This window comes from Dasypus novemcinctus, chromosome 1 (assembly GCF_030445035.2).
Source record: "Dasypus novemcinctus isolate mDasNov1 chromosome 1, mDasNov1.1.hap2, whole genome shotgun sequence".
Classification (NCBI taxonomy): Eukaryota; Metazoa; Chordata; class Mammalia; order Cingulata; family Dasypodidae; genus Dasypus; species Dasypus novemcinctus.
The window spans coordinates 38,954,126-38,975,805 of NC_080673.1; the positions used below are offsets into that span (position 1 = coordinate 38,954,126).

The window sequence follows — 21,680 nt, forward strand, 5'->3', positions numbered from 1 at the left end:
CGTCATCTTGCTGCGTCAGCTCTCCGTGTGTATGGTGCCATTCCTGGGCAGGCTGCACTTCCTTTCGCGCTGGGCGGCTCTCCTTACGGGGTACACTCCTTGTGCATGGGGCTCCCCTATGCGGGGGACACCCCTGTGTGGCACACTCCTTGCGCGTGGGGCTCCCCTGCACGGAGACACCCCTGCGTGGCAGGGCACTCCTTGCATGCATCAGCACTACGCATGGGCCAGCTCCACATGGGCCAAGGAGGCCCGGGGTTTGAACCGCGGACCTCCCACGTGGTAGGCGGATGCCCTAACCACTGGGCCAAGTCCGCCACCTCTCTTCTCTCTTAAATAAAGCCAAGGGTCTTGTATTCCTTGCCCTAAGCACACAGAGTTCGTACTTTCCTTCCCCAGGAAAAAAAAAATGCTAGTGATGGTTCTTGTAACAGTTCCCACATATGTCCTATTGCATTGTCAAATCTACAGAAGGAACCTAACAAGATGTTTGGGGCAGTAGTAAGGACAGACCCACTGTGTAGGCCATAGCACATCATAGAAGACTGAAGGGGTGAGCTGATGGGGAAATTGGGTAGAACTGCATCACACATAAGCCCTCCAACTCTATAGGGCCTCCACCTCTTCCAGTACCACCAGCAGGCATTCACAGTTCTTTCCTTACAAACGATGTTTAGAAATTTCCTGAGCTCACTCTCACCTCCATTCCATTGGTGCATCTTGAGTTTGGAGTGGAGATTGTATGGGCACCTCCCACCTCTAAAAACACAGATCCAGGGCTATCTTTTGAGAGGAAACTTCAGTGGACCTCAGCACAGGCTGAAGGTCAGATTCACGATGAAGCCCATGACATTAGTGAAAACAATGACACTGACATACCTGATCTTGTCCCACCAAACAGTGGCATAGCCTTTGGTTTGAAGTGCTGCCATGATGATGTTGACATCATAGTTCCCATTTCCCAACATGCTCTTCTTGTGGGATGTCACCATGGCATTTGGAAACAACCTCTGGAATCTCTCTGGCACTGTTTCCTAGGTGAGGCACTGCTGTTCTGGAAGATGTTATTGAGGTCATGGAGGGCACAGGGCTCCCTGTGGTAGATATGAGGGGGTGCTGCCTGGGCAGCTCATCCCTTCTGAGAAGGAATATAATCTTAGTCTTTCCTGAGGTCCACCTTACTTTCTGGTGTCCATGATTTATGTTCTGTCACAAGAGAAAATATCATATCAAAAAAGGGGAAAAAATCCACCTCTTCTTTCTTCTCAATAGAAAAATAAATTTTGGGTTCATTTATCTCACTACCACTGTTGTATTAGTCAGCCAAAGGGGTTCTGATGCACAATACCAGAAATCTGTTGGCTTTTATAAAGAATATTTATTTGGGGTAGAAGCTTACAATTACCAGACCATAAAGCATAAGTTACTACCCTCACCAAAGTCTCTTGCCACGAGTTGGAGCAAGATGGCCGCCAATGTTCAGCCTCCTTCTTCCTCTTAAGGCTCTGTGGTCCCAGCTTCTTCCATTATCAGCTATCTGCTGGGATAAGTCTTGTCTCTCTCCCAGAGTTCATTTCTTTCCCGGCACAGCTGCTCTACTCTCTCCTGTGTGTTTACTTTCTGGGCTCCAGCTCAAAACTCCAACCTCCCTTCTCAGCAGTATGGTTTCTCTGTGAGACCCCACCTACCAAGGGGGTGGGGACTCAATGTCTTACTGACATTACCCAATCAAAGCCCTAATCATAATTTAATCACTCCCAGAGGAACAGACCAGTTTACAAATATAATCCAGTACCTATTTTTGGAATTCATAAACAATGCCAAACTGCCACAACTGCCAAAGGGCTGAATTTTTTTTCTTTTTAACCATATAAAATCAAAGACCTTGTTTCCATCCCCCAACTCCGCCCCCTGCCTACCACCCCCCCTTCAAAAAACACAATTTTCCAAAAAGCATGATTTTCTTGCTCTATTTTCCTCTTCACAAATGTCAATCAGGCCTTAACGGGAGAGGACCAAACAGAATTGCTCACAAAGCTTCTTTTCTTCTGTTTCTTTCGAACCACACCACTGACTCAGGAGAGAAGGCCCAGGAGGTGGATAAAACACAAAATCTAAGCAGTTAGCAAGGGTAGACCAGTGTGGGATCACAGCCCCAATTTGGCCTGGAGGCAGCTCTCCATCACTCATGTTTGGTGAGGCCCACAAGCAGGGCACGAACCCTGGCAGGCATGGCTCCCTCAGAAAGTGTGGACTCTATGCCCACACTGAGGTCCACTCAGAACCATGATCTGCCATCTGGGCTACACGGACAGGTGGGAACACACCTTTTTGAAATTTTTACAGTTATATATGCATAACAAATTTAAAGGCAACCATTAAAAGAATAAAAAGACAATCTTAGACATCCTTACCAGCAGAGAGGGGAAAAGGGAATGTAGAAAATATTATGTATCCAAAGGAAGGAATGGGAGGAGAAGAGAAAAACAAGGGGAAAGGAGTCAATGAAGGCAAGATGGCGTCAGTTTAAGGGCATACTCACCATCTCCCTTGCAAAAAATGGCTGAATGGGGGCAGGATGCGGTCCCACTGAGCTGTTTTGGGAACCCACAGAGTTGGAGTCTTCAGGGCATTGATCTGGAGAAAGCTCAACAAAGAGATAAATTGCTCAGGGTAAAACAGTGAATTTCTTGCCCTTGAGGTTGGAACTGTGGGATAGCTAAACCCCACCCTTGAGGCAAAAAGCTGCCATGAGCCCGATCTCCCACCCGTCACCCAGCCAGAGGAAGTTCTCCGAGATTGTGAGGGGTCTGGTGAAGGGCAGAGAGGATTTTCCTTTCTGTGGGGTTGGTTGCCTAGACCCCTTTTGTGCTTTGAGGAGCAGACCAGCTGGCTTGAGGTGGCACCAGGAAGAGGGGAGAGGCGAATCTGCTGAGGCAGCCTGATTTACCCAACCACCCTGGGATAGAGAAACTTGAACTGGAAGAAGGAGTCAAGCAATTGACTAGTCTGGTGCTGAAAACTATCAAAATTTCAACTCCCCTAAGGGAGGGGGGCAGTAGGAAGCACTTAATAAGCTTCCAAGAGCCTATTTAGGGTCCCTTGGGAGGAAGGAGAGGTGTGGAACAGGGTTGAGAGTCATTTTTTTCTGTGGTGAGTTAAGTCACCAGGGTCCCATTTGTATTTCTAAAGGGAATGCTCACACAGGCTATTGAGTCCTGCAGCCCTGGGAATGAAAGCAGTTAAGAATAGAAAGGGGGCAGGGACAGACTCCTAACCAGCAGGAATTTATCCAACTGCAGAGGCAAACCTGCCCAAGGGAAAGTGACTGCATAGCTTTCTGAAGCACTAACTGACCCAATGAAAAAGTGTAGCTCAGTGCAGGAGTTTCTGCCTTAAATATATCAGGTCCCTAGTTTGATTCCTGGGTCCTCTTAGAGTAGTGATCCACTGGGATACCAAACATCCAGCTGATACGTTAGGATAGGGAAAACATAGACATTACTCTTGTATTAGTTTCTCTTGGGTCTCTTATTTTTTCCAAAAAAAAGGTTACTTTTGTGTTAAAATTTGACTTAGTTTACTCACTAAAACCTGCTTCAAAACATGCAGAGGGAGGGCTGCAGGGCAATTGATGAACACCAGCAGCCTGAGAAGCTCCACAAGGGCCTAAGAAGGAAGGCTACTTTCCTTAGATTTTGTTTGACTTCTTGATTGTGGGTTTGTTTGTTTGTTTTCTTGTCCTTCTTTACTCTTTCTCTCCTCCTCTTTTTTTTTTTTTTAATTAGGTGCTCTTCACTTGTTTATTGTTTGCTGTGCTTCCTTTCTTTGATTTCACCTTCTCTGTGTATATTGATTTTGTCTACCAATGCTTTCTCTTTTCCTTCCTACATCTTTCTATCTTCCAATTTCTATTGTTATTCTTACATTCCATCTCTCTTTGTTTAGTCCTCAATTTTTCTGGTTTTTTATTTCTAACTCTTCCATTCTGTTTTCTTTCTTTCATTAATTTTTTTGTCTTTGTCCTTTCTTTTCTCTTTTTCCCATGCCTCATCATTATAGCCTTTTAAATTCATTCTATATACTTTTCTATAGTCAGTATCTCATTTCATTGTAGGTACTCCACTTTTAAAATTTCTATTACTCTACACTGTTTACATGAGTTAAATATTCATTTCCTAGGTCTTATGCAGCTCCTCTTCTAAATTTCACTATTATTAATACTACCACCCTTTTTCTTTTCTTACCTCTTTTGTTTTCCCTGGCCCTAATCTTTTTCCTTCAAGGGAACATGGACAACAGCAAGGAAATAGAATCAGAAAAACAAAGTGTCAAAAAGAAAACTTAAAACACACACAAAAACAGCAACTAAATAAAACCCTAGAGTAGAGAGAGAAGCTAATCAACTGAATAAACCCAACAAGATAAAGAGATGACTAGACAGCAACAAAAAATTACAAACCATACTAAAAAACAGAAGACATGGCCAAGTCCAATGAAAAAACTAAAAACCAGGAAGAGATGCAGAACGTTGAACAACTAATCAAAGCTATCTAAGCAAATATGGTCCAACTTCATGAAGTGAAGGAAGAGATTAAGGATATTAAGAAAACACTGAGAGAACATACTGAAGAAATTGTAAACATACGTGAAAAGATAGTGGACATGATGATGATGAATGTCACAATCCAAGAAATCAAAAATACACTAGAATCACATAACAGCAGATATGAACAGGCAGAGGAAAGAAATAGTGATGTGGAGAACAGTACATCTGATATCAAACAGATAGATAAAAAGATAGAAAAAATCCAGCAGGGGCATAGGAATTATTTGAACAACAACACAAAATGCACAAACATACACATTAAAGGTGTCCCAGAGGGAGAAGAGAAGGAAAGGGGAAAGAAGGAAAAGGGGACAGGAAGAAATAATGACTGAAAACTTCCCCACCCTATTGAGGGAAATGGATATACATGTACAGGAAGCACAGCGTGTCTCAAACAGTATAAATTCCAACAGGTCTATTCCAAGACATATACTTGTCAAATAGTCCAATGTTCAAGACAAAGAGAAAATACTAAAGGCAGCAAAGAAAAGAGAACCATCACATACAAGGGAAGCTCAATAAGATTACATGCTGATTTTTGATCTGAAACATGGAGGCAAGAAGGCAGTGGTAAGACATAGTTAAGGTACTAAAAGGAAAAAAAAAACTCCGAGCCAACAATTCTCTATCCAGCAAAGCTGGCATTCAAAAATGATGGAGAGTTCAAAATATTCACAGATAAACAGAAACTAAGAGGGTATGCCAATGAGAAACCTGACCTTCAAGAAATATTAAAGGGAGTTCGGCAGGTAAAGGAAAAAACAGAAGAAAGTTGGAGGAGAGTGAAAGAACAACTAAAAAGATGAAAAGAGAAGTAAAAACAACATATAACATACATAAACCCAAAGAAAATATGGCTAATGTAAGTAATTCCTTGAGAGTAATAACACTGAATGTTAATGGATTACACTCAGCAGTCAAGAGACACAGACTGGCAGAATAGATAAGGAAATATGACCCACCTATATGTTGTCTACAAAAAACCCACATTAGACCCAGGGATTCAAGGAAGCTAAAAGTGAATGACTGGAAAACAATCTTACAAGCAAACAATAACGAAAAAAGGGCAGGAGTAGCTATACTAATATCAGACAAAATAGACTAGAAGTGAAAAACTATTGTAAAAGACAAAGACAAACACCATATATTAGTAAAAGTAGTAGTCTTTCAAGCAGAAGAAACAAGCATAAACACCTAACCAGGGTGCCTCGAAATACACAAGGCAAACATTGGAAAAACTAAGTGGAGAAATAGATGCCTCTACAATTATAGTAGGGGACTTTAATACACCATTATCACCATTAGACAGAACATCTCGACAGAGAATCAATAAAGAAACAAAGACTGTGAATAATACATTAGAGGATCTAGACATAATAGACATTTAGAACACCACACCCAAATACAGTGGGATGTACATTCTTCTCAAGTGCACATGGATCATTCTCCAAGATAGACCACATGATAGGCCACAGAAAAATTCCCAATGAACTCAGAAAGAATGAAATTATATGAAGTAATTTATCTCACCACAATGTAATGAAGCTGAAATCTGTAAGGGCCAGAGAACCAGATTATGCACAAAGATATAAAGTTAAACAACACACTCTTAGACAAACAGTGGGTCAAAGAGGAAATTTCAAAAGAAATCAGTAACTACCTTGAAACAAATGAAAATGACAACACAATATAGCAAAACCTATGGGATGAAGCAGAAGCTGTGCTAAGAGAAATTCACAGCCATAAATTCATGTACTGAAAAAAAAGAAAGAGCTAAAATTGAAGACCTAATCACATACCTGGAGGAATAAGAAAAATAAAAACAAACTAAACCCAAAGGAAGTAGAAAGAAGGAAATAATAAAGATTAGAGCAGAACTAAATGAAATAGAAAATGAGAAAGCACTAGAAAAAATAAACAAAATCAAAAAGCTGGTTCTTAGAGAAGATCAATAAAATTGGCAAACCCTTTGCTAGACTAACAAAGAAAAAAAGAGAAGATGCAAATACACAAAATAAGAAATTGGGAAGGGGATATCACCATTCACCCCACAGAAATAAAGAGTATCGTAATAGGATACTTTGAAATATTATATGCCAACAAGAACAAGTTAGAGGAAATGGACACATTCCTAGAAACACACAAGCACCCTACATTGACAAAAGAAGAAATTAATGAACTCAACAGACCAATCACAAGTAAAGAGATAGAAGCAGTCATCAAAAACCTCCCAACTAACAGGACCAGACGGATTCACAGGTGAATTCTACCAAACATTCCAGAAATAACTAACACCAATCCTGCTTAAACTCCTCCAAATGCCTGACTCATTCTGTGATGCCAACATTACCCTAATACCAAAGCCAAAAATGCCACAAGAAAGGAAAACTAAAGACCAGTCTCTCTAATGAACTTACGTGCTAAAATCCTCAACAAAATACATGCTAATCATATTCAACAACACATCAAATGACTTATACACCACAGTCAAGTGGGTTTCTCCTGGGTATACAACGATGACTCAACATAAGAAAATCAATCAATGTAATACACCACATAAACAGATAGAAAGAAAAAAAATGGTCATATCTATAGATGCAGTAAAAGGACTCAACAAAATGCGGCACACTTTCCTGATAAAAACATTGCAAAAATAGGAATAGAAGGAAACTTTCTGAACATGATATGGTCACATATGAAAAACTCACAGCTAACATCATATACTATGATGAAATCCTAAATGCTCTCCCTCTAAGATCAGGAACAAGACAAGGATGCCCACTATCACCGTTCCAATTTAACATTGTCTTAGAAGTATTGCTCTAGCCCTGAGGCAAGAAAAAGATATAAAATGTATCAAAATAGGAAAGGAAGAAGTCAAAATTTCACTAGTTGCAGACAACTTGATCCTATACATAGAAAGCCCTGAGAAATCTACAGCAAAGCTTCTAGAACTTATAAATGAGTTCAGTAAAGTGACAAGTTGTAAGATCAATGTGCAAAACTCAGTAGCATTTCTGTACACCAATAATGAGCAATCTGAGTAGGAAATCAAGAAAAAAATACCATTTACAATAGTAATTTTAAAATCAAATACCTAGGAATAAATTTAACTAAAAATGTAAATGACTTATACATAGAAAACTATACAACACTGTTAAAGGAAATAAGACTTCCTATTCACAGATAGGAATAATAAATATAATTAAGATGTCTATACTGCCCAAACTAATTTACAGATTTAATGCAGTCTAAATAAAAATCAACAGAGCAGTTTTTTACTGAATTGGAAAAACTAATGATGAAATTTATTTGGAGGGGAAAGAAGCCCTGAATTGCCAAAGGCATGCTGAAAAAAGAAAAATGAAATTGCAATAATCACACTACCTGACTTTAAAACTTATTACAAAGCTACAGTGGTCAAACTGCATGGTATTGGCACAAGAATAGACATATTGACCAATGGAATCAAATTGAAAGTTCTGATATAGATCCTCTCATATACAGTCTTCTGATATTCAACAAGGCCACCAAGACCACTCAACTGGGAGAGAATGGCCTCTTCAACAAATGGTGCTTGGAGAAGTGGATATCCATATGCAAAAGAATGTGAGAGGAATGCCATCTCATACCTTATACAAAAAACAACTCAGGATTAATCAAAGATCTAAATATAAGAGCCAAGACCACAAAGACATGGAAGACAATGTAGGAAAGCATCTATAGACCTTGTAATAGGAAATGTCTTCATGAACTTCACACCCAAAGGACAAGCAGTGAAAGAAAAAATAGATAAATGGGACCCCCTCAAAATTAAAACCTTTTGCACTTCAAAGGAGTTTGTCAAGAAAGTGAAAAGACGGCCTACCCAATGGGAGAAAATATTTGGTGACCATATATCTGATAGGAACCTAATATCCAGAATATGTAAAGAAATCCTATATCTCAAAAATAAAAAGACAAACAACCCATTTAAAAAATGGGCAAGAGATTTGAACAGACACTTCTCCAAAGAAGAAATACAAATGGCTAAAAAGCACATGAAAAGATGGTCAGCATCACTAGCTATTAGGGAAATGAAAATGAAAATTACATTGAGATACCATCTTATACCCATTAGACTGGTAGCTATTAAAAAAACAGAGGACTACAAGTGTTGGAGAGGATGTGGAGGAATGGAAACACTCATCCACTGCTGGTGGGAATGTAAAATGATCCAGCCATCGTGGAGAACACTTTGGCATTTCCTCAAAAAACTAACTACAGATCTGCCATTGATCCAGCAATTCCACTGCTGGGTGTATACCCAGAAGAAATAAAAGCAAGGACATGTGGGCCATGATGTGAACCAATGTATATGAGGTGCAGAGGTGCCCAAAGATGTACTTACCAAATCCAATGGATGTGTCATGATGATGGGAACGAGTGTTGTTGGGGGGGGGGAGAGGGGGGGTGGGGGGGTGGGGTTGAATGGGACCTCACATATATATTTTTAATGTAATATTATTACAAAGTCAATAAAAAATAAAAAAATTAAAAAAAAAAAAAAAAAGCAAGGACATGAACTGATATAGGCACACCAATATTCATAGCAGCATTATTCACTATTGCCAAAAGTTGGAATCAACACAAATGCCCATCAGCAAATGAATGGATAAACAAAATGTGGTATATACATACAATGGAATATTACTCAGCTGTAAGAAGGAATCAGTACTATCACATGGGATAACATGAATGAATCTTGAGGACCTTCTGTTCAGTGAAGCAAGCCAGGCTTTGAAGGACAAATATTACATGAACTCTCTGGTATGAATTAAGCAAATCGAGCCAAGTCAGAGAGCTAGAGTCTGGAAGATAAGTTTATAAGATATAGAAAGGGAGAAGAAGGTTGTGAGCCAACACCCATACAGGCAAAATCTATAAGGAGGAAGTGAGTAGCTGTGTAGTGAAGGGGTATGACAGGGGTGTAGGGATACTATTGGGTTGGGTGGTGCAAGCTTGACAGGGGGCTAGGGTGGGAAGGAGCATTGGATATTGGGCGGCCCATGGAACGGAGTGGGGGAGGGCAGGTGAACACTGGAGATTGCCAGGTATGTGGTTGAAACTACAATGTTGAGAAAACGCTTTTGGCCATATGACAAGGAAGGGTTACTGGTTTAGGGTATTGGATGGGGGGCATTTGGGGCAGCACACACTTGGGGCAGTCTTCTAAAGAATGTGTGACTGATCATTTTCTCATACTGTGTTGTATAAGAGTTGGGAGACCCACATAATGTGTAGGAAGGAGTTGGACTCCCATACTGGGGGGCCCAATATGTTCTCAAATAGAGCGAAGGGTGTCTCTTGAAAGCATGAGTGGTTCCTAATAGGGGAGGACAAACTAGTGTGTCAAGCCCTCAGTGTTGTTGCAAGTATCTATGAATCTTGTTCTTCAAGGAGTGAAGCTTGATGTTAGATGTGGTCCCCAAGGGGAGGGGCAGGGAAGAATAGAATAGTTGGAAGAGGGGGTAGTTAGGAGGCAATGGAAGTGTTCTGTATGATTTTGCAATGATGGACACGGGTCATTTTAAATTTCATCAAAAACTTATAAAAGTATAAGGTCTAAAATGTAAACCATAACGTAAACTACTAACCATGATTAGTAGCTATGTCTCAATATTTGTACATCAGTTGTAACAAATATACCAATCACATGTAAAAAGGTCATTAATAGGGAAGGGGGAAAAGTTGGAAATATTAGGTTTGTGAGAGACACCTATATTCTGTATGCGACTTTACTGTGCCCAAAAACTTCATTGAAGACAATGAAAAAAGTGAGACACTGAGAAAGAAATGGAAGAAAATGCCATGGCATATACAGAACAATAGGTATTACAGCAATGAAAAGCAAAATGTCAAAAAAAATGTTTTTAAAATTTTTCATTTTTTTTAATATCCCAATTTTTTTACTTTATATTAGTTTTAGTTTTTCTAAATTATTATGTATTTTATTTCTTATGTTTAAATCACCACTACTATCTCATTTTCCTATTAATTGAATTTGGCAGTATTCTTGGCTTCATTTTTGAAGTTTTGGATCACAGAAAGGTTACAACTATGGCAAGGGAGGATCATTGGTGTGGGCTGTCAGTAATGGGAGACACATGGGAGGAAGTTCACCTGGGCATACATATAAGATAAATAAATATGTTCAAATATTCATGGGGCATTGTCACACTGGGTAGAGATCACACAACAACTGAAAGAATACTGAATTCCCATCCTGGAGAGCTCTGCCACATTCTCTAATGGAACAGCAACAATCCAACAATATAGGAGCAATGACTAGTGAAGATGGATGGTCCATTGATGGGTCCTTGATATTGATGACTATGCTTATGAGCCTTTGCTCTTGAAATTGCAACTTAGCCTAGTGTTGTATGGTATCTAAGAGTTACCTCCTGAGTGCCTCCATGTTGCTCAAATATGGCCATTCTCTAAGCCAAACTCAGCATATAAATGCAGTATCTTCCCCCCAGCATGGGACATGACTTCTGGGGATGAGTCTCCATGGCACCGAGGGATTACTACCAAGCACCAGCTTGTGATGCAATTAGAAAAGACCTTGAATAAAAGGGGGAAATGGTAAAGACAAATGAGTCTATATGGCTAAGAGACTTCAAATGAGTTGGGAGGTCATCAGAGAGGTAACACTTATGCACATCTCAGCAGGATCTCATAGACAACCAAAGTAGATGCTACCCGAAATAGTGGACCTCTTGAGGGCTCCAGAGACACCTAGGTCTACTGTCATGGCAGATAGCTCCGGAGTTTGGTGCCTTGCCAGTGTGCCCTACTTTCAAGTTTGTGTTCCCAAGTGTGACAGAGTTGGACTCAGATGTGAATTCTCTACACATGCCTCTTCTATTTCTTTTATTGCACCTATTGTTGGTGCTGGAGTTAATAGGCATATGTCCAAGAGACTTGAGTCTCTGGGCTGTCCATATGCCAGCTAGGTCCAGAGCCTCAGCAGAGTTGCAACATCTACTCTCCAGTTCATTGGATTCACCCAGGACAACTAACAAGGAGGTGAGGATGGGCAACCACCACACCAAGGAACTGAGAGAGTCTACAACTGCAAGCAAGATAGTCCCATCCATCAGCCATATGGGATCAACAACCCCTCTCAACTAGAGGTGGAGTGGACATCACCATCCCAGAATTCTCAGGATTAGGGAAAAAATATGGACTAGAGTGGACTTACTGGTATTGTACTATAGACTTATTGTGATTTAGGAATGGAAAAAATTATATCATTGATGTGGAGATAGTGGTCACTGGAATTGTTGAAAGCAAGGAGATGGAAAAAAGAGGTGTAATATCAGGGCATTCTGGGGACTAGGAATTATCCTGAATGACATTGCAAAGACATTATATATCATGCCATAACCTACAGAATGGAGTGGAGAGAATGTAAAGTACAATGTAAACTATAATCCATGCTGTGTGGCAATGCTCCAAAATGTATTCATCAATTGCAATGAATGTACCACACTAATGAAAGAAGTCATAAATGTGGGGAAAAGTGTGAGGTGTGGGAGTGGGGCATATAGGAAACATTTATATTTTTTATGTAACATTTTATGTAATCTAATCTTTTTAAAATAAAAAATATGTTTTAAAAAAAGAAAAAAGGAAGAAAAAACAAGGGGAAAGAATGGTAACTTGAAATTACAGATTCAATGATAGAAATAGAATTAAATATATCCTTGTACTCATCTATTGAAGTAGCCAGACCTTTGAATTATATATGACATTTACAGATATAAATATATGAATTATCTACATGTGTTTGTGTGCTTTGCACACACACATAGAGCTATATGCTCTTCTTTGTTGTTAGATATATTACCCAAATGTTCCCATTTTAACCATTTTAAGTGTACACTTCAGTGGTATTGATTATATTCACAAAGTTGTTCTACCATCCAAGACTTTATCATGATTCCAAACGGAAACTCTGTAGCTATTGAGCAAATACTCACCATTCCCCACCACCACTCTTACCCACTGGTAACCACTAATCTAATTTCTAGCTCTCTAAATTTACTTACGCAAAAGAGACACAACTAAAACAAACCACACAGAAAGAAATAGTAATGTAGCAGTATTTACAACGGACAAAATAGATCCTAAGGAAGAAAGTTTTTGGAATAGAGACAACGTAATCATAAAAGTTATAAAGGAGAAGAAGATAAATGATCATGAGCTTCAATGCACCTAGCCACATAACCTCGTCTACACACACACACACACACACACAAACATAGACACACACTAAAACAGACAAAATCATAAGGAGAAATTCGCAAATCCACAATCAGAGTAGGAGATTTTGAAACATCTCTATAAATTACTAATAAATCAAGCAGAGAATAAAAATAGCATGGGCTTGAAAATCTAAGCACTCACAAACTTGAGTTAATAGATATGTGCACAAAATTGACCACCTTCTGCATAAGAAGGATTATCTTGACATTTCAAAATTTCAGCATCACACAGATCACATTCCCTAATACTAACTGAAAAAATAAAATAAAATAAATCATGTATTTTTTAATTTAAAATTCAAATCTTAAGTTGCCCTTGAGACAAAGAGGAATCACAATGGAAATAATGTAGAACAAGAATTTAATTATGCTACTACACATAAAACTTATAGAAAGCAGCTAAAGTGGTACTAGGATAAAAATGAATAGCCTTAAATGGGTTTTTTAATTAGAAAAAAAAATGATTGTATTAAATCCAAGCATCTAGAAAAAAAATCAATGGAAAGTTGAAAGTAAGGAAGGAGATGAGGGCAAATATTAAGAAGTAGAGAAAAAAAGAAACAAGAAAGTAAGAAAATCAAAGCTGGTCTTCTAAAAATTCTAATAAAATAAACAAATCTCTAGCAAGACCAATAAGAAAAAAAGTGAAATTATGCAAATAAACATTATCAGGGAAAAGGGGGTAGACATAAGTATGCAACTAGTAGAAAATTTTAAAACTCATAAGAAAATATTAAAATATATATTTAGTACATATTCTAAAAATTTAGATTAAATGAGACAATATTCAGGAATATCTCAATTATTATAATTATCCAAGAAGAAAATGAAAAATTTGAAAAATGTAGTAACCATTTGAGGAACTGTCTAAGTAATCAATTCTCTCCTTGGGGGGTTGAGGATGGGGTCAAAAGGTGGAAAGAAAACCTTTTAGAAGGAAGCTCTAACAAGTCTATGAAGACTGGAAAGTATCTAGTTTGTAAAATCTATTTCAGAGAATTTGAAAATGAAAGGAAGCTGTCCAATTCTCTGATAGTTGACAATACAAAATTGAAAAGAATAATTCAGTTGCACACCAAGTTTACTTATGAATAGAGGTGCAAAAATATTAGTCAGATTAATTTCACAGTTTTTAAAATGCTATATTAGAGGCAGAGCAAGATGACGTTTGAGTAAGTACACCCTTGTCTCTCCTGAAAAGGACTGGCTCAGTTGGGATGGAATCCTGCTGGAGCAGGCTATTTCAGGAACCTACAAAGCAGGAGGTGTCTGGATGTCAATCTGGAGAAGACTGTAACAAAAGTAGTGCTTGCTCAAGGTAAACCTGGGGGTTTCTAACACTGAAGTCAGAAGCTGTGGGAAGGTAAAACCCTTACCCCTAGGGCTGAGGGCTGCAGCATTCCCTAAAACCTGCCAGTTGCATGGCAGCATTCCCAAGCCCTGTGTTCCCCAAATGCGCAATACCCAAGACCATGTTCCCTGAACCCCCATAACCCACATTCTGCAGACCCATGTACCCCAAGTCTGCCTTCTCCCAGGCCTCCATTTCCCAAACCCAGCACCCCTGAAATCCTGCATTCCCCTAGCCCTCTTGTCTCAAACTACCTCCGGAAGTGGGAGGATTTGGGGGGATGGAACTGAGGAGGCAGGTTCAATTTCTGTTTCCTCCACCCCCTTTCTTTGAGCTTGGAGGAGCTTACCAGCTGGTTTGGGGAAAGCCTAGGAAGAGAGGAGAGGTGAATCTGCTGAGCAAGCCTGATTTACCTAAACGCCCTGGGTTAGGAAATTTGGTATAGGAGAAAGTGGACTCAGAAAATTAACTAGCACCCCTGTAGCACACCTAAGGAAGAGGGACAGTAGGATGAGCTTTGCAGGCATCCAGCAGCATATTTAGGAATCCTGGCAAGATGTGGGTGCTCTCTCTCAAGAAATTAAGAGTCATTATTTTCTGTAGTGAGTTGATTCACAGGGACCCATTTGAATCTCCTATGGGACTGCTCACACAGCCTTCCGGCTGCCCTGGGAGAGAGGGAAGTGAGGAAGGGAGAAAGGGAGAAGGTCAGACTCCTAAGCAGTTTATTCAATAGCAAAGATGATTCCTTGCTTAAGGCCTTGTCTGGTCTTTTTTGTTGGTTTGTTTTCTTGTTTTTCCTTTTTCTTTATTCCCCCATGGCCCTTTTTTCTTTCTTTTCTTTTCTTTTCTTTTCTTTCCTTTCTTCTTTTTTTTTTTCTTTTTCTTTTTCTTTTTCGCTTCTCCCCCCCCCCCCCTTTTTTTAAATGTTTTTATATTAGGTGCTGCAGGCAGCATTTCTTACTTGCTGTTCTTCCTCATCCTCAATTTCCTCTTTTCTGTGTGTACTGATTTTGGCTATTAATGCTATTCTCTTTCCTTTACATCTTTCTATCCTCCATTTATTGTTTCTCTTACATTCCATCTCTCTTTGTTTAGTCCCCAATTTTTCTGACTTTTTATTTCTAATACTCTATTCAGTTTTCTATCTTTCATTCACTCTATATATTATTGTCCTTTCTTTTCTCTTCCCCTCTCATCTGACCACAACGGCCTTTTAATTCATACTATATTCCTCCCCATATTCAGTTTACTATCTCCTTATAGATACTCCACTTTTTTACTGTTATAATTCTACACAGCTTACATGAACTTAATATCCATTCTCCTAGATCTCTCATGGTTCTTCTGCTAACATTTATTATCCATACTACTATTATACTTTTTCTTTTCTTACCCATTTTGCTTTCTCTGGTCCTAATATTTTCCTTCAAGGGAACTAAGCCAACACCAAGGAAATAGAATAAGAAGAAGAAAGTGACAAATAAAAGACTTAACACTCACACAAAAACAACAAATAATTAAGCCCTGAGACTAGAAGAAGAAGCTAATTAACTGAATAAACCCATCAAGATAAAATGTTAACCAGACAGCAACAAAAACAACAAACCATACCAATAATCAGGAAAACATGGCCCAATCTGATGAACAAACTAAAAACTAGGAAAAGGAATGGAACATCAAACACTAATCAAACTTCTCAAAACATGTATCAAGGACCAATTTAATGAAGTGAAGGAAGAGATTAAGGATATTAAGAAAACACCTGGAGAGCATACAGAAGAAGGTGTAATCATACTCAAAAAGATAATGAATATGATGGAGATGAACAGCACAATTCAAGAAATAAAAAATACACTCTCAGCAAATAATAGCAGATTTGAAGAGGCAGAGGAAAGAATTAGTGAGGGGGAAGACAGTACATCTGAAATCAAACAGATAGTAGAATTAATTGATAAAAAGATAGAAAAAATCCAGCAGGGAATTAGGGACCTGAATGGCGAAATAAAACACACAGACATATGCATTATAGGCATCCCAGAAGGAGAAGAGAAGGGAAAGGGGACAGATGGGGTGTTGGAGGAAATAATGACTGAAAACTTCTCAAACCTATGGAGAGAGATGGATATACATATTCAGGAAGCACAACACACCCCAAACACCATAAATCCCAACAGGCCTACCCAAAGAAATATATTTGTCAAATTATGCAATGCTCAAAACAAAGAGAAAATACTAAAAGCAGCAAGAGAAAAGAGAGAGTCCATAAGATTAAGTGCTGATTTCTCATCTGAAACCATGGAGGCAAGAAGACAGTGTTATGACATAGTAAAGGTACTAAAAGAAAAAAATTTCCAACCAAGAATATTCTATCCAGCAAAGCTAACATTCAAAAAAGATGGAGAGTTCAAAACATCCACAGTAAACAGAAACTAACAGTACGCCAACAAGAAACCTGCCCTTCAAGAAATATTAAAGGAAGTTCTTCAGGAGGAAAGAAAAAAACAGAAAAGACAGTTGGAGGAGAGTGTAAGAACAACTAAAAAGACAAAAAGAGAAAACAAACAAACAAAATATGACAAACACAAATCCAAAGAAAATATGGCTAATTTAAGTAATTCCTTGAAAATAATAGCACTGTCAATGGAATAAACTCTCCTGTTAAGAAACACAGATTGGAAGACTGGATAAGGAAATATTACCCGTCTATATGCTGTTTACAAGAAACACATCTTAGACCCAGGGATTCAAGAAGATTGAAAGTGAATGGCTAGAAAACAATCTTACAGGCAAACAATAACCATAAAAGGGCAGGAGTAGCTATATTAATATCAGACAAATAGCCTTTAAATGCAAAACTATTGTGAGAGCCAAAGATGGACACTACATATTAGTGAAAGGGATAATCTTTCAAGAAGGAAGAACAATCATAAATGTTTATACCCCTAACAAGGGCACCTCCCAATACATGAGGCAAACACTGGAGAAACTAAGGGAAGGAATAGATGCCTCTACAATTATAGTGGGGGACTTTAATACACCACTATCACCATCAGACAGAACATCTCAAAAGAGAATCAATAAGGAAACAAAGACTTTGAACAATATATTAGAGGATCTGGATCTATTAGACACATACAGAGCATTACACCCAAATACAGCAGAATATACATTCTTCTCAAGTGCACATGGATCATTCTCCAAGACAGACCACATGCTAAAACACAAAGAAAGTCTCAGAGAATTCAGAAAGATTGAAATACAAAATAAGTTCTCTGACCACAATGGAATGAAGCTGAAAATCTGCAAGTGCCAGAGACCCATATTTGGCACCAAGATATGGAAGTTAAGCAAAACACTCTTAGAAAAACAGTGGGCCAAGGAGGAAATCTCAAAAGAAATCAATAACTACCTTGAAAATAATGAAAATAATAGCACAACATATCAAATCTTATGGGATGCAGCAAAAGCTGTACTGAGAGGGAAATTCAAAGCCATAAATTCATACATCAAAAAAGAAGAAAGAGCTAAAATTGAAGAACTAACTGCATACTTGGAGGAATTAGTAAGAAAAACAACAAACTAACCCCAAAGAAAGAAGAAAGAAAGAAATAACAAAGATCACAGCAGAACTAAATGAAATAGAAAATAAGAAATCTCTCAAAAAAATAAACAAAACAAAGAGTTGGTTCTTTGAGAAAATCAATAAAATTGACAAACCCTTAGCTAGGCTAACAAGGAAAGAGAGAAGATGTAAATACACAAAATAAGAAATGAGAAAGGGGATATCGTCACTGACCCCACAGAAATAAAGGCTATCATAAGAGAATACTTTGAAAAACTATATTCCGACAAGACAATTTAGAGGAAATAGACAAATTCTTAGAAACACATAAGCAGCCTACATTGTTGAAAGAAGAGATTGATGATCTCAACAAACCAATCACAAGTAAAGAGATAGAATCAGGCATTAAAAACCTCCCAATTAAGAAGAGCCCTGAGCCAGATGGCTTCACAGGTGAATTCTACCAAACATTTCAGAAAGAACTAACACCAATCTTGCTTAAACTCTTCCAAAAAATCAAAACAGAGGGGCGGGGCAAGATGGCATCTGAGTGAGTTCACCTCATAATCTCTCCTGCAAAGAAGCAGCTGAGTAGGGTTGGAGTCCTGCTGTTTTGGGTGCTTGCAGGGCAGGAGGTGTCTGGACGTCGATTTAGTGGGACAGTGACAGAGGTGATTCTTGCAAGAGGTAGAATTTTGGGTCTCTTTCATAGAGGTCTGGGTTGAGGGTGGGAGCCTTCCCCCTGGGGCTGGCAGCCCGGTGGTGGCAATTCCTGAAGGCTTTGCTGCCCTGGGGAGTTCTCAAGTTCTGAGTGGGCTCTTTCAGGGGCTTGCAGGGAGGGAGGTGTCTGGAAGTCAACTTGGTGAGACAGTGACAGAGGAGATTCTTGCAAGAGGTGGAATTCTGGGTTTCTGACTCAGAGGTCAGAGGTTCTGGGTGGAGCCCCTCCCCCTAAGGCTGGTGGCTGGGCTGCAGCAATTCCTGGGATCTTTGTTGTGTGGGGTATTCCCAAACCCTGAGCAGGTTGTTTCAGAGGCTTGCAGGGCAGGAAGTGTCTGGATGTGGATTTGGTGAGACAGTGACAAAAGAGATTTTCGCAAGAGGTGGAACTTTCAGTTTCTGACATGGAAGCCCAAAGTTCTAGGCAGAACCCCTCTCCCTAGGGCTGGCAGCCCATCTGCAGTGGTCCCTGAAATCTTTGTAGTGCAGTGGTGCCCCCAGGGGGCTGTTTCAGGGGCTTGTAGGGCAAAGGAGGTGTCTGGATGTCTATTTGGTGAGACAGTGACAGAAGAGATCCTTGTGAGAGGTAGAATTTTGGGTTTCTGACAAGGAGGTCAGAGGTTGTGGGCAGGACCCCTCCCCCTAGGGCTGGCGCCCAGCTGCAGGGATCCCTCAAGGCTGTGTTGTGCTGCAGGGCTCCCAGGCCCCCTGTTAACCGGATGCATGGTTCCCAGGTCTGTGTCCCCTAAACCCTGGTGGCCCATGCTCCACAGACTCACACACCTTGAGTCTGCAGTGTCACAGACTTCCCATCCCTGAATCCACTGTGCCCTGAGGTCCATCTGAGGTCCTTCATTACCCTAGCCCTTGGCATTTGTGGTTTTTTTTTTTCTTTTTCTTTTTTCCTTTTTGTCTTGGTTGCTAATATTGCATTGTCTCCTGGTCTTTTCTCCCATTTCATCCCACAAGGTCCTTTTTCATTTATTTAGTTTTTTTTTCCTTTTCTTTTTCTTGCTTGTTCCCCTGCTTTTTCTTTGCCCACCCCCTTTTTCTCCTCTTTTTTTTTCTTTTCTCTCTTTTTCTTCTTATTTTATTTTATTTTCTTAATATAATAGGTGCTGCAGGGAGTGCTTCACACTTGCTGTGTTTCCTCATCCTCCATTTCCTCTTTTCTGTGTGAATTGATTTTGGCCACCTACACTATCCCCTGTCTGGAGGACAGTTTGGTAGTTTCTCAAAAAACTAGCCATAGATTTGTCATATGACCCAGAAATTCCACTGCTGGGTATATACCCAGTAGAACTGAAAATAAGGACACAAACCGATATATGCACACCAATTTTCATAGCAGCATTGTTCACTATTGCCAAAAGTTGGAATCAACCCAAATGCCCATCAACAGATGAATGGATAAATAAAATGTGGTATATACATACAATGGACTACTACTCGGCTTTAAGAACGAATACACTACAAACATACGTGATATCATGGATGAATCTTGAGAACCTTATGTTGAGTGAAGCAACCCAGGCATTGAAGGACAAATACTACATGACCTCAATGATATGAAATAAGTAAACCAAGCTGCCTCAGAGAGCTAGAGACTGGATGATAGGCTTACAGGAATACAGGAAATTGGGGGTTAGAGGAAGGATGTAAGCTGACACCTACATGGGTGAAATCTATGATAAGATGGAGGTAAGTATGTGTACAAGGAAAGGATAAAAAAGGGGCATAGGGTTACCTTTGGGTGGGGCTTTGTGGGCTTGAGGGGGGCTAGGGATGGGAGGATGAGTCAGATGGCCCAAGAAATTGGGGGGAGGGTGGGAGGAACATTTGAACATAGGAGATTGTCAGGTATGTGATTGAGAGTATAATGCTGAGAAAACTTTTTCAAAAATATAATAAGGTTACCTGTTTAAGATGTTTAAAGGGGATAATCTGATGCAGGACAGGCTCCTAGGGAATATGTGAATGCTCATTTTGCCAAAGTGGTTTATATCATTGGCTAGAGACCCATATAATGAGAGTGAAGGTATACCCACATCCTGGGGAGGACTGATGCCCTCAAATAGAGAGAATTGTATCTCTCGAGAAAAATCGTGGCTCCCAGTGTATTAGGGCAGTTGAGCATGTCAAGCCCTCAACACTGTTGCAAGTATCTCTGAACATGGCCTTTCAAGCAATGAAGATTGACTGTCAAAGTGGGCCCTAAGGGGAGAGGGAAAGAGGTATTGAATAGATGGAACCAATGTAACTGTGTGGGCAATAGAAGTGTTCCACAAGAGTACGCAAGGAGGGATATAAGACATGTAAAATTACACCAAAAATATATAGGGGCTGATAGGCTAAAATGTAAATCATAATGTAAAACATAAGATAACTAAAAATTTAGAAAATTGTATAGTCAAAAATATACCACAATGTAAACACAAATGTTACCTTGTTTGAAAGCTATTGTCTCAATATCTGTACATCAGTTTCAGTAAATATAGTATGAATATGTAAAAAGATTATTGCTGTGAAAGGGAAAAGGTTTTATGTTGGATATGTGGGAGTACTATATATTGCATATATGAATTACTGTGATCTAAAACTCTTGTGAAGATAAGTTTAATAATTAGAAAAAGAAAAGAAAAATATAGGACATAAACAATGAGGAAAAGACATAAGTAGTTGCCTTGCCAGTTTGCGTACAGGGCAACACTTATTGAAGTGATGGAAGGCAAAACATCAAAAACAAAGTTTTTGCATTTTTAAATTTTTTGATACCCCAATTTATTTTTACCTTAATTTTTCCAAATTAATATGTATTCTATATCTAACCTTTAAATTCATCGTTATATTCCATTTTACTATTAATGGAACCTGGCAATATATTGGGCTTCACTTTTCAGGAAGTTTTGGATCACAGAGAGGTTCAACAATGGCAGGGGAGGAATACTGCTGTGGGATGTTATTGACGGGGGGCACATGGTTGGCAGGGAGTTCTGCAGGGCATATATCCAGGGTACATAAAAATGTTTGGATATTTTCATAGTGGATACAATTAAAAACAACAACTGAGGGAGTGCTGAGCTCCTAGCCAGGGGAGTTCTATCATAGTCCCTAAAGGAACAT

The 21,680-nt window shown here is 39.2% G+C and overlaps 1 pseudogene; it reads right to left on the bottom strand.

Moving 5' to 3' along the window:
* Positions 1-585: 585 nt before the first annotated feature.
* LOC101440602 (josephin-1 pseudogene) overlaps positions 586-21,680 on the bottom strand; it is a 57,968-nt pseudogene continuing 36,873 nt past the window's right edge.